This window comes from Zalophus californianus, chromosome 14 (assembly GCF_009762305.2).
Source record: "Zalophus californianus isolate mZalCal1 chromosome 14, mZalCal1.pri.v2, whole genome shotgun sequence".
Classification (NCBI taxonomy): Eukaryota; Metazoa; Chordata; class Mammalia; order Carnivora; family Otariidae; genus Zalophus; species Zalophus californianus.
The window spans coordinates 70,634,250-70,646,804 of record NC_045608.1 but is presented as its reverse complement, the minus strand read 5'-3'; positions in this window follow the sequence as shown (position 1 = coordinate 70,646,804).

Here is a 12,555-nt window from a genome sequence, read left to right as displayed (position 1 = left end):
ATATGTATCATTTAAGGTAATTCTAGCTGCGGTAACAAACAAGTCCAAATGAGTAATGACTCCAACACAATAAAAGGTTATTTCTCTCAGACGAAGTCCAAATAGGAGATACCGAACAGACACAGCCTCTTTCATCCTATGCTTCTGACTGTGTTTACTACTTGACTTTCAAATTGTCCTGCCTTGTCTGCATCAAACCAAAGAATGAGAAATAACATAGGGAAGTAGACATTCTCATGGGTCAAGTCATTTCTGCTCACATTCCATTGGCAAGAACTTGGTCATTCAGCCAGATCTCACTACATGAGATGCAAGGAATTGTGGTCTAGCTGTAGGCACTAGGAAGAAAAGGAAAGTTTGGTGAATAACTCGGTAGTTTCTGTGCATAGATTATAGCACACCGTCCCTTCTCATTCATCCCTCCTTGTATACATGGCCTTTTCCATAAAACTTTGCAGTGTCCTCTCAGTGTGTGGTACCATACTTCCCTTCCTCTCACCTATGGATGTGGTCATAAGACTTGCTTTGGACAGTTGGTGGAGGCAGAAGTGACTGGGTATTCTTTCTGAACCTTGACTTCAAGAGGCCTTACAAGTGCGCACTTGCTTGCTTTACCTCTAAGCAGAACACACCTAGGTGAGCATTAGTCCCAGGAAAAGGACAAGAGACATGTAGAGAGGAGCCAAGTCATTCTAATCCAAGCCAGCCCATATTAACCACCCCCCCTTAGCCCACCCTCAGGTCCTTGAGACTAATTATTGTTATCCACTGAGTTTTGAAACTGTTTGTTATGCAGAGGATTTTGGCAATAGCTAACTGGTACATTCTGCAACATCACCTCTCAACAACCTGATTTTTTTAACTCTGAAATAAAAATCTACAACACCATTTCACTATAGATATCACAACAAACAATATAGATATCACTAAAAATAGCACTCCTCCCTTCAAGTCCTAATTAAAAAGCATATATTATAGATCAAAATTAAATTAAAATTATTTCAATTTAATTTTAGATTACCTGACAAATCTTTGGTTCAAACCAAATTGGAACACAAATGTCTGCTTTTAAATACATCAGTGCCTATACTGACAGTTTATGATTTGGTAGGAGGAACTAACACATTGTGGCAACTTAATCATATTGAATAATATGGTTACACTTACCATCATTTTTTTTAAGATTTTATTTTTATTTATTTGACAGAGAGAGACACAGAGAGAGAGGGAGCACAAGCAGGGGGAGTGGGAGAGGGAGAAACAGGCTTCCCGCTGAGCGGGGAGCCCGATGCGGGGCTTGATCCCAGGACCTTGGGATCATGACCTGAGCCAAAGGCAGACACTAAACGAATGAGCCACCCAGGCGCCCCATCCATCATTTTTAATATATAATCTTAATATACTTGATAAAGGAAAATTCTATAAGGTTTCATAAGAAGATTAAGAACATTGTTCTGAAAGCTCCAAAAATGTACTTTAACTCGGTTCCTATGGATCAAGTTGAGGAGTAATTAGTTTATTCATTCAACAGACAGTGCTTCAGTAGAGTTGCTGTGCCTCTTACTTCAAATTCTCTAGAGAGATCAAGAAGACACACTGTGGTTGGTTAATGTCCAGTGTGGATAACAAGTGTCCACCTTGGTTGCAATCAGGTATGGGGCTGGGGGAGAGGAGGAGGGAAGAGGGAGACAAAAGGAAGAAAAGATGGAGATGACACAATACAAGCATGGTTATGGGACCAAAGGAATGGACGCATCACAGAGAAGGACGTGTGAAAAGTACTGGCACCTCAAAACATGACTGCTTCAGGAGGTACCACCTAGTATGACTGCTGTAGGACTCCCGGCAGAGGCCACGGTATATACAAGAGGCTGAAGCAAAGAGGATGTGCGTCTGTTATCTGCCTTTCATCAGTTTCTTTATTATTAGTTCTTTATGTCACCATCTACTATTCCCTGATACTCAAGACTGAAGTTTTCCTCCTCTGAGCTTTCTGATCTCCCTGGATTTATCTCATCCTAGTATTTGGCAAACTATATGATAAATGCCTGCCTACAAATCCTTATTCCCCACAAGAGTAAAAGTCCCATGGGGACTAGAGACCATATCTACTTTATCCATTGTACTCACAGGACTAGAACACCTGACATGCAGTAGGCATTCAGTAAGCATTGTCAAAGTAATGACAGTTACCTGTTGAGCACTCATGCTTGAGGAATCATGAATATCTACATAATATCTACATGTTGTATTCACAAATACTTGCAATATGTACATGTTACATTTGCAAACATCTCATTCACTTTCAGTTTATTTCAGAGAAATGTTATTTTAATTTAGTTCCTGAAAATCTCTGGAGATTCTGAGCCAAAACATTAAAAGATAACTAGATAAGTAAATTTTTAAATGTACATAAGTTCTTGTCAGCCTTGAATTGAGTCAAATGACTTTCATAATATTTCCACTGATACGATGATCATAACTGCCATTTCATTTTCATACATTATTTATCTGTGCAATTACAAAATAAATAAAACACCATATAAGAAATTAAGTTGTAATGTGTTGCCCCTGGAGATTTCATGAATTATAATAGTTATATTTCCTTCTGAAGTAACTAAAAGTTTATACTTCTGAGGGATTAATAGTTTACAAGGAAAGTAACATAATCTTTGGGGGAATCTATCTTTTCTTCTGATTATAAAAGTAAAACCCATTTATAGACACTTTGGGGAAAAAACAATTATAAAGAAGTACAGATAAGATTGGATTAAAATACTGAACTAAGAACATCACTCTAATTCAAAATCCCTTGAAATGGGAGAAATATACTACTTTAAAAGAATAAACACATGTAGAGCTAGAAAACCAAAAGGTATAACATCAAGAGGTTATAAAAGAATTCCCACAAAGTAATAAGCATAAAGATCAGGTTGGCAAAGAAGTACACACCTAAAAAATGCAGGTCAGGAGAAAGCTACTGCAGAAACTAAAGCAATACCAGAGGCCAAACCAGCTCAGTGTCCACAGATTCCAAGAGAAAAAGAGACATGGGGAGGGGGATTAATTTTAGGACAATGGAGCTGAGCAATGGGCCAGTCTGTCTGGAAAGGGCTCCTAGCACCAAGGTTGGAGGTAGAGGGAGAGAAACAGATCTGCAGTATCCCTGCAAGACCACAAGGAATGCAGCAGGAACAGCATACGCCAGCATTGGTTCTTTTGCTAAATTCACACAAACAGCCCTGTGAACTGGGTCTTCTGACTCTGTCTTGCAGCGAGTGACACTAGTGCCTCCAGGACCTCAACTATTCCTCTCCCAAGACAGGTTCCCTACACAAGCTGCCTAGACACAGACCACCCGCCAGTCAAAGTATGAAAGATATTTTTTTCAAAATGTTTTCAATACTTTTCCTTATCAGTCAGAACCCAGTCAGGAAGCAAAAATCATACCATGTATTTGAACAGTGCCGGTGTATCAGAAATGGGGTGTCAGAAGGCTGCTTCTCCAAGTGTTAACTGCACACTGGCCTCAGCTGGGAGGAAGTGTTGCTGCTGGGGTGAAGAAGCCTGGAGTGCCTCCCATCAGAAGAGGAAGGAAACAGCCAGGAGCAAGTCCTGTCTGTCTCCCCCAGCCTTCCCGCCTCCCTCTGACAACCCCTAATGGCGAAGATGATCAGAACCACTGCAAAAGCAGAAAAGTGGTTCGAAGCGTTCTAGCTCCAGCATCACAACGCCAAACACCAAAGAGTAGATTTGGAGCCAAGAGACAATAGATTAATCACTGGCAAAACCACCACATAGTGTAGGGGAGGAAAAACTTTTCCCTACCCTGTTAGGTTCTGCAGCTGGGACCTTCGAATTCAACCGCTGGAGGACAGATTAACAGGAGAAAAGGCATACAGATTTTTTTCAAGATTTATTTATTTATTTGAGGGGGAGAGGGGCTGAGGGAGAGGGAGAGAGAAACTCAAGCAGAATCCTGCTGAGCCGGGAGCCCAATGCTGGACTTGATCCCACGAACCTGAGATCAGACCTGAGCCAAAACCAAGAGTCAAAGCTCAACCGACTGCACCACCCAGGTGCCCCCATACAGATTTTATTTGATGTTTTTATCCGTACAGGCACAGAGCGTTTCATAGAAAGTAAGTGTAGACTAAAGTAGCAGTTAAACTCAGGAGGAGAGGGAAGGGAGCTTATGTGCCCTTTCAACAGAGGGTGAGAAACTGTGGAGAAGTGACCAAAGGAGAAGGGTCTTGGACTTCTACAGGTGGTAAATTGTGGGAAAGTAAACATATAGCAGAAACTAATGGAAGATGAGGTTATTTGGGTTAGGTCCGTTTGTGCAGCTCCGTCTCAGGTGCCAACTTTCTGTCTCCATTGATAAGAGTTTTTCTCCATCTGGGGCAGGATAGGAGAGAGGGAACACCTTCACAAAGGGAAATTTATGTCCTGCTTTTAGGCAGATGGGGGGAGGGCAAAGGGCCTTTTCTGAGTTTGCTGCTTCTTAATTGCCTTCAGCTCAAAATAATCCTGATGCCCAAAGTGGCATACTTTGGGGTGATATATTCTGATCCCCTTCCACAGCAAGAAAGAAAGGCACCAAATTCACTTTTGATTTTCATCATCTTGTTAAGGAATATCTACATCCATACTACATTTAAGTTCTACTAAAATTTATCAATGCTCAGATTTTATAAAACCAAAAATATGATTACATTATAATACTTAGTTTTTTCATATCTATCTTCATTTGTGACTCTGCCTTATCTATAATGCTCAGTAAATAGTCTCTGTAGTAGTTTCAAAATTATTTGACACATAAATCTTGTCCCTCAGTCATTGAAATATTTTTGTTTCCTTATTTTAATTTCCTTGTATTTATTGCAATATCATTATAGTGCATATTTCTCATATCATTTTGATTTAGAAAAAACTTTTCTCTAGAAGTTTTTAAACTATTTTTAGCCCTTTTTAATATGAGTAAGTAACTTGATCTTTTGGGGTTTCTTGTAACCTTTTGGAAACATCAGTTCTAAATACTAAAAATTGATGGGAGTACAAATTTAATATTCATTTCTTTTTCTACCAAAGTCCATAATTCATTCTATTTGAGAATTTTCTGCTGCTCTATCTTTTGTAATGGATCTTGCTTCTTATCTAAATTAAATCTAATTGCTTTCACAACATGTCCCAATCATGTTATCTGAGAGTGGTTGCAAGATCAAATTTGATATGACTTTCTTCAAGATATGCCATTTTTACACCATTTTACACAGAGATAATCCAGAGATTATCATGCTTAACCTCTGAATTGTTCCTCCTGAATGTAATTGTAATTGGCATGGTCAAAGCCACGTCTCCTAGTAACAAATTCTAACTATACACAATTAAAATTTAGTTAGGCACAAAGAAGGGCTCTGAATATTTCAGACAAAAGTCTGGTTTTTGCAGACTTTGTCTTCACCAAACATGTCAGGGCCATTGCCCTAGACTGCCTTCCCCTGTCTTTTAAATTAATGCCAAATGTCTCAAGATTTTTCAGTTCTTCAGTTATTTTTTAAAAATGTACTCTTTGCAACAGGTATAAAAATCAATGAAATACTCATTTCAACCTCCTTGTTTTGAGAAGTCTCTGGTTCAACAACATATACAATAAATTTTAGTTGTTCAACACAATTTTTGTCCCTGCCACAATCTGACTGAACTGAGCAATATGTTCTTTTTTAAATTTTTATATGGTATTTTGTCCTACTTAATTACCTATTAAATCAATAATGATATATTAAATTCTCCATTCTAAATGGTGAAAATTTGTTTCACAATTTCTTTTCCATCTTACATGTTTAGCCATTCTAGCATTAAATTACTTCTACTGAACTTAGAAAATCTTTTTTCAGTAAATATTGTACCACAAAATCCCTGTTATGCTTTGTTTTCAAGAACATCATGCTGATATTCTCTATCTCTGTCAATGTTCCGCATTTGGTTGTCTTTGTAGAATACTATCAATTGTTTGCTGTTTATTCAGCCTTTTTGTTCCAGTCTAGTAACTGCCTGTGAGCCTTTTTGTGTGTAAGTGACATTTCATGATCATAATTAAATCTTCATTCAGGGAAGAATATGAAGTTGTAGGGATTTCTTCTGATCTGTTCAAGTTATGACTTTAATTAGAATAATTTTCTAACTCGTTTTCTTTTATTTTTTTGACCAATAATTAAATCCTCATTAAGTAAGAATTTGTGGTGTCTGTATGCAAAGCTTATGTGGGTCACGTTCAATGGAAATCTGTTCTCTTTTTTGTTTTCGATGTATAAAAACTTAAGCACTCTATTCCTTTGAAAACTTCCTCTTTTTTTCAGCTTTTTTCTTTTTCTGAATTACACTTTTACATTGTCAATTTCAACTTCTGTACAATGTCAGCTTGTACTCATTCTCAATGATCTGGGAACTTCTGCCTCTCAAATTCCTCCTGTACCATGAAATAGTGTTTGTCTCTGACACACAGCCCAATCCTTCATGGTTGCCTTTTTTTCTCTAGTGTACTTCCTGAAATAATTTTTTGCAATTTTATTGTGGTAAATTATATGTAACATCAAATTTACCATCTTCACCATTTTAAGGGCCACAATTCAGTGATGTTAAGTACATGCATAGTGCTGTGCAGCCATCAACACTATCCATTTCCAGGACTTTCTCATCATCACAACCTGAAACTGTACTCATCAAACAAGTGCCCATTCCTCTTTCCCCTTTCAGTCCCTGGCAACCACCCTGCTACTCCACGTCTCAATAAATTTGATTATTCTAGATGCCTAATACAAGGGGAATCATACAATAGTTGTCCTTCTGTGACTGGCTTGCTTCACTTAACACCAATGCTTTCAAGGTTCGTCCATGTCATAGCCTGTGTCAGAATCTCCTTCTTTTTTAAGGCTGAATAATATTATGTCATACCACATTTTGTTTATCCAGTCATCTCCCAATGGACTTTGGGGTTGTTTCCACCTTTTACTGCATCCCTGTTTTCAATATGGGGGGTATAAGCCTAGGAGTGGAATTTCTGGCTCATATGGTAATTCTATGTTTAACTTTTTGAAGAACTCCTGGTTGCTTTTTATACCTACATTTTCCCTACTTTTATAGTGGGTTTTTTGTAAAAAGATAAAGTTCTTTACTTCACACAGAATGTTTTCCTGAGTACTATGTGTGGGGCAGAGCTATTTTTTTTATGTGAATGGATATTCAGTTGTCCCATACCCATTTACTGTATAGTTTGTTTTTCCCCCATTGCTTTGAGACTCTGGCTTTATCAAACACTAAATTTTCATATAAACATGGGTCTCTTGGGGCACGTGGGTGGTTCAGTCGGTTAAGCATCTGCCTTCTGCTCAGGTCATGATCCCAGCGTCCTGGAATGGAGTCCTGCGTTGGGCTCCCTGCTCAGCGGAGAGTCTCCTTCTCCCTTTCCCTCTACCCCTCCCCCCCACTCATGCTCTCTCTCTCTCTCTCTCTCAAATAAATAGATAACATCTTTAAAAAAAACAAAATGGGTCACTTTTTAAATTCCTACTCTTTCCACTGAGCCAATGTTCACAACTAGGCAGGAGCCCATATTGTTCTTTTTTCAAACTATTTTTAGTTTCCTCAGACATTTTTTCTCTCGATGAACTTTAGACTCAGGTTTGTAAAGTTTAATTAAAATTTTCTAGGGAATTTAATTGGAATTTTATTATTAAATGAATAGAAAAAACTACATTTTTATATTAAACTCTTGCATACAGCAACTTAGTATTTCCCTACATTTATTCAGGTCATCCTCTCCATCTTTCATTAAAGATCTTCTACATTCTTTTTATTTCAAATTGTGTCGCTATTGTAAATGCAACATAAGAATTTCTATCTTTAAAATCCTTTAGGAGAAGATCTATTTAGATATAACAATATGAGGCTTTAATAATTTCCTGTATTTTTAGATATTTAGGGGTTTTTTGGCTTTTTGTTATTCTAATCTAAGAAAAAACATTATTATATATAAATCTTTGACTACTTTTCAGATTTTTTCTTAGAATCTTCAGAACAGACTCTGTATATTTGTGGATCAGAGAGAAGAAACACTTTTAAGGTTCTTGAGGGCATATTCTTTTTTTTTTTATTTTTTTATTGTTATGTTAATCACCATACATTACATCATTAGTTTTTGAAGTAGTGTTTCCATGATTCATTGTTTGTGCATAACACCCAGTGCTCCACGCAGAACATGCCCTCTTTAATACCCATCACCAGGCTAACCCATCTCCCCCACCCCCCTCCCCTCTAGAACCCTCAGTTTGTTTTTCAGAGTCCATCGTCTCTCATGGTTGGCCTCCCCCTCCGATTTCCCCCCCTCTATTCTTCCTTTGAGGGCATATTCTTGATACACCACTGTATCTTGATACACTTCCTGTTGCACTAAAAATAAAATTTAAACTCTCCATTTTCATCTACATAGTCCTCCCTGACTGGGGTTTGCCTCCCTCTCCAACATAATCTCCTGCCACTTTCTTCCTAGTCTCCCACAGGCCAACTCTAATGGTCTTCTTTCTGTTTCTAGAACATGCCAAGCTTTTGCCAAAACTAACACAATAAAAGTTTATCTCATATTCACATAAACCCTCTACCTTCCAGCTGCAGCATCTAGAACAGATGGTCTCTAAGATGGCTGCAGGAAGGCACACTGGTTCTTAATTACCTTGGCCCAGTGATCAATGTCATATCTGCTCGTAGTGCACTGACCAAAACCGGTCATAGGACCCAGCCTAACTGCAAAAGAGCTCAAAAATGTCAAGGAGGGTATGGAACATTTGGTGAGCACTGTCTCTGTCACAATGGCCACAATTTGCCTTTATTTCTCTGGACACTGAATATCCTTTTATATATTTAATAACTATTAATATCATGTTTCACGAGTTGCTTGGGCATGTCCTTTCTCCAGTTATCTACAGGAATTCCTGCTATTTTCTTATTTGCTCACTGGAGATATTTATATATTAAGGTTATTTTAGAATTTCTTAATGATTCTACTTATCACCTGTTCCAATTTCTTTATGTGTTTGGCTTGCATCTTAATGTTATGCATGTTACTAGCACAGAAAAGTTTTTCTTTTAAAATAATAATCTAGGGGTGCCTGGGTGACTCAGTTGTTAAGCGTCTGCCTTTGGCTCAGGTCTTGATCCCAGGGTCCTGGGATTGAGCCCCGCATCAGGCTCCCTGCTCAGCGGGAAGCCTGCTTCTCCCTCTCCCACTCCCCCTGCTTGTGTTCCCTCTCTCTGTGTGTCTCTCTCTGTCAAATACATAAATAAAATCTTTTAAAAAATAAATTAATTAAATAAAATAAAATAATAATCTATTTTCTATTCATTAGATTGGGCTAATAATCTAGTCAATAATTTTCCTTTTTAAATGTTTCTGTTGTATTTAAACTTTAAAAGTCCTTTCCTACTTAAATACCACACATTCACCTATATCTTCTTATTTATGGTTTGACTTTTTACATTTAACTTCTTGATAAAAAATACAAAATGATGTATTGCTAGCACATGGAGAAAACAATGAGGAAGTCCCCAAGATTGAAATCATATAACAGATCAGAACATAGGTATGCATCATTATCCATTACCTTAGACAAATTGGCTACCAAAACTGAAGCTTTACATATTGTACAGGGGGGTGATGGAAGCTAGAAAAAGGAGTAGCAGAGAGATGCAGTCCAAGGAGGAAATAGACATATCAGGCTATCACCAGCTGCTAGAACATCCAGCTTCTTTTCCAGTTCTGATTCCAAGTTCTTAATATTCATTCCTAATTATGAGTTTTCTTCCCATGCTGCTTGCCTACGGGGAGAGAATACATGAACTAAAGAACACAAATATCCAGGCTGCCTGTTTTACAAAAGAATGAACTGCACACCACTCTTGTTTGTTTGTTTGTTTGTTTGTTTAGAAAAAGTCAGTACCTGGGAGCCTAGTTCCTTTACTTACCCCTAGAGTTTAGTTTCAGAGCCTAAGAAGCCGGCTCAGAGCCTTAAACACAGTGATGACACCAAATGCAGCTCCCTACTTGGACTTGCCTAGAAATCACCATCTTTCCCAGGTAGAACTACTCTATAGCTCAATGCATGATTGCTTTGAAGACCAATGCACTTCATGAATTCTTTGCCCTTAATAAGGACCATACTAACCTTCTCTTAATTATTTCAGTTTTAGTATTTGTGCTACCACACTGAACCCATAGATTGTATTTAAAACCTAAATTAAGGGCCAAAGCGTCCTTTGGCAAATGGGCCAAATCCAGTCCATTGCTTATGTTTGCAAATAAGGCCTTGTTGAAACACACCCACGCCCATTCATTTACATATTATCTATACCTACTTTTACTCTACAGTGGACTTGAATTGTTGTAACAAATAGACCATGTGACCTGCAAAACCTAAAATACTTATTATTTGGCCCTTTACAGAATAAGTGTGCTATTCCCTATCCTAGGGTAGCAGTAGAGCAAGAAGATAAAAAGAACCTGGATGCCCAGAGCTAATGGAGAACCCCAGCCATCCTGTATGGCTCGTCTTCAACTGGACATGACAGAGAATTATACCTCTATCTTATTTGTGCCCCTGGACTTCTGTGGTATTAAAATTAATTCTTGGGTACCACAGTTGACTGTCACATAACAAATCAGTTTGGAAATGAATACGTTTCAGTCAGGGTAAGCTAGGTTATGCCGAACTAGTAATAATCCTTGAAATTTTAGGTGCTTATAAGGAACAGGTTTCTTTCTCACTCATGCTATATGTCTGTACACTGTGAGCGAGCTGCTAGTTCTGCTCCACATCTTTTCACTGCTGAACACAAGCTGAGGGAGCCCCCATCATTTGAACCATTATTTTTGGTCTGGCAGGGGAAAGAAATATGGAAATCATGAACTCTTTCTTAAAGCATCCACCTAGAAGTGACATCACTTTTGCTCACCTTCTATTGACCAAAGTAAGATATGTACTGTAGCACATACCTCTTGAGGCCCTGCTCCATCTTCCTCAGTCACTTGAGTTCACCTGGTACTACAGGGCAATTCCCAGCAAGCTGACAGCTTCCCAACCCAAATGCCTGTTTCTCTCTTTTTTTTATTCTCAAGGGCTTTCACCAACACCAGAATTTGTTCCACACATGAGGGTGATCCAGAAATACAAGGATATTAGTGCCACTGGAGTAACCTTCAACAAATTGGAGGAGGAGAGTTGTGATATATGCCCCAGGATCCCTTTCCTTTTATGGCACAATCCTTATGATACCTCTGAGTGCCCTCAACAGGATTGAATATTAGTGGCCCATAGCTTTCCCCCATTCCTGGGTCACTTCCCCACTTCCTCATTTTTGTTCCATAAGATCACTTTACAAATATTCTATGCTACATTTAAGGCTTTGTCTCAAGGTCCACTTTCATGAGAATTTAAATCAAGATATGTGGCCACATTTTTCACAGAAATTAAAAAAAAATCCTAAAATTTATATGACACCACAAAAGACCCCAAATAACCAAAGCAAAGCAATCTTTAGAAAGAAGAAATGTGGAGGCATTGCACGTCTTGATTTCAAACTACATTACGAAGCTATAGCAATCAAAACAGTGTGTACTGGCATAAAAACAGACACTTAGACCAATGGAACAGAATAGAGAACCCAGAAATAAATCCACACATATATGGTCAACTAATATTTGACAAGGAAGCCAAGAATACTCAACATGGAAAGAATAGTCTCTTCAATAAATGGTGTTAGAAAAACTGGATATCCAAAAACAAAAGAATGAAATTGGACCCCTATTTATGCCATTCACAAAAATTAACTCAAAATGGATTAAGGACTTAAATGCAAGACATAAAACCATAAAACTCGGGTGCCTGAGTGGCTCAGTCGTTAAGTGTCTGCCTTAGGCTCAAATCATGATCCCAGGGTCCAGGGATCGAGTCCCACATCAGGCTCCCTGCTCTGTGGGAAGCCTGCTTCTCCCTTTCCCCTCCCCCTGCTTGTATTCCCTCTCTCGCTGTCTCTCTCTCTGTCGAAAAATAAATAAAATCTTTAAAAAGAATTTTTTTTAAACCCCATAAAATTCCTAGAAGGAAAACACAGAGAAAAAGTTCCTTGACATCAGGCTTGGTGATGATTTTTTAGATATGACACCAAAAGCACAAGCAACAAAAGCAAATATCAACAAGTGGGACTACATTAAACTAAAAATCTTCTACATAGCAAAAGGAACAATCAACAAAATGAGAAGATATCCTGCAGAATAGGAGAAAACATTTGCAAACTATATATCTGATATGGGGTCAATATCCAAAATACATAAAGAACTCCTACAACTCAATAGCAAAAAAACCAATCTGACTAAAAAATGGGCAGAGGACCTGACCAGACATTTTTCCAAAGAAGGCATACAAATGACCAACAAGTACATGAAAATGTGCTCAACAGCACTAATAGTCGGGAAAATGGACATCAAACCACAATGAGATATTTCCT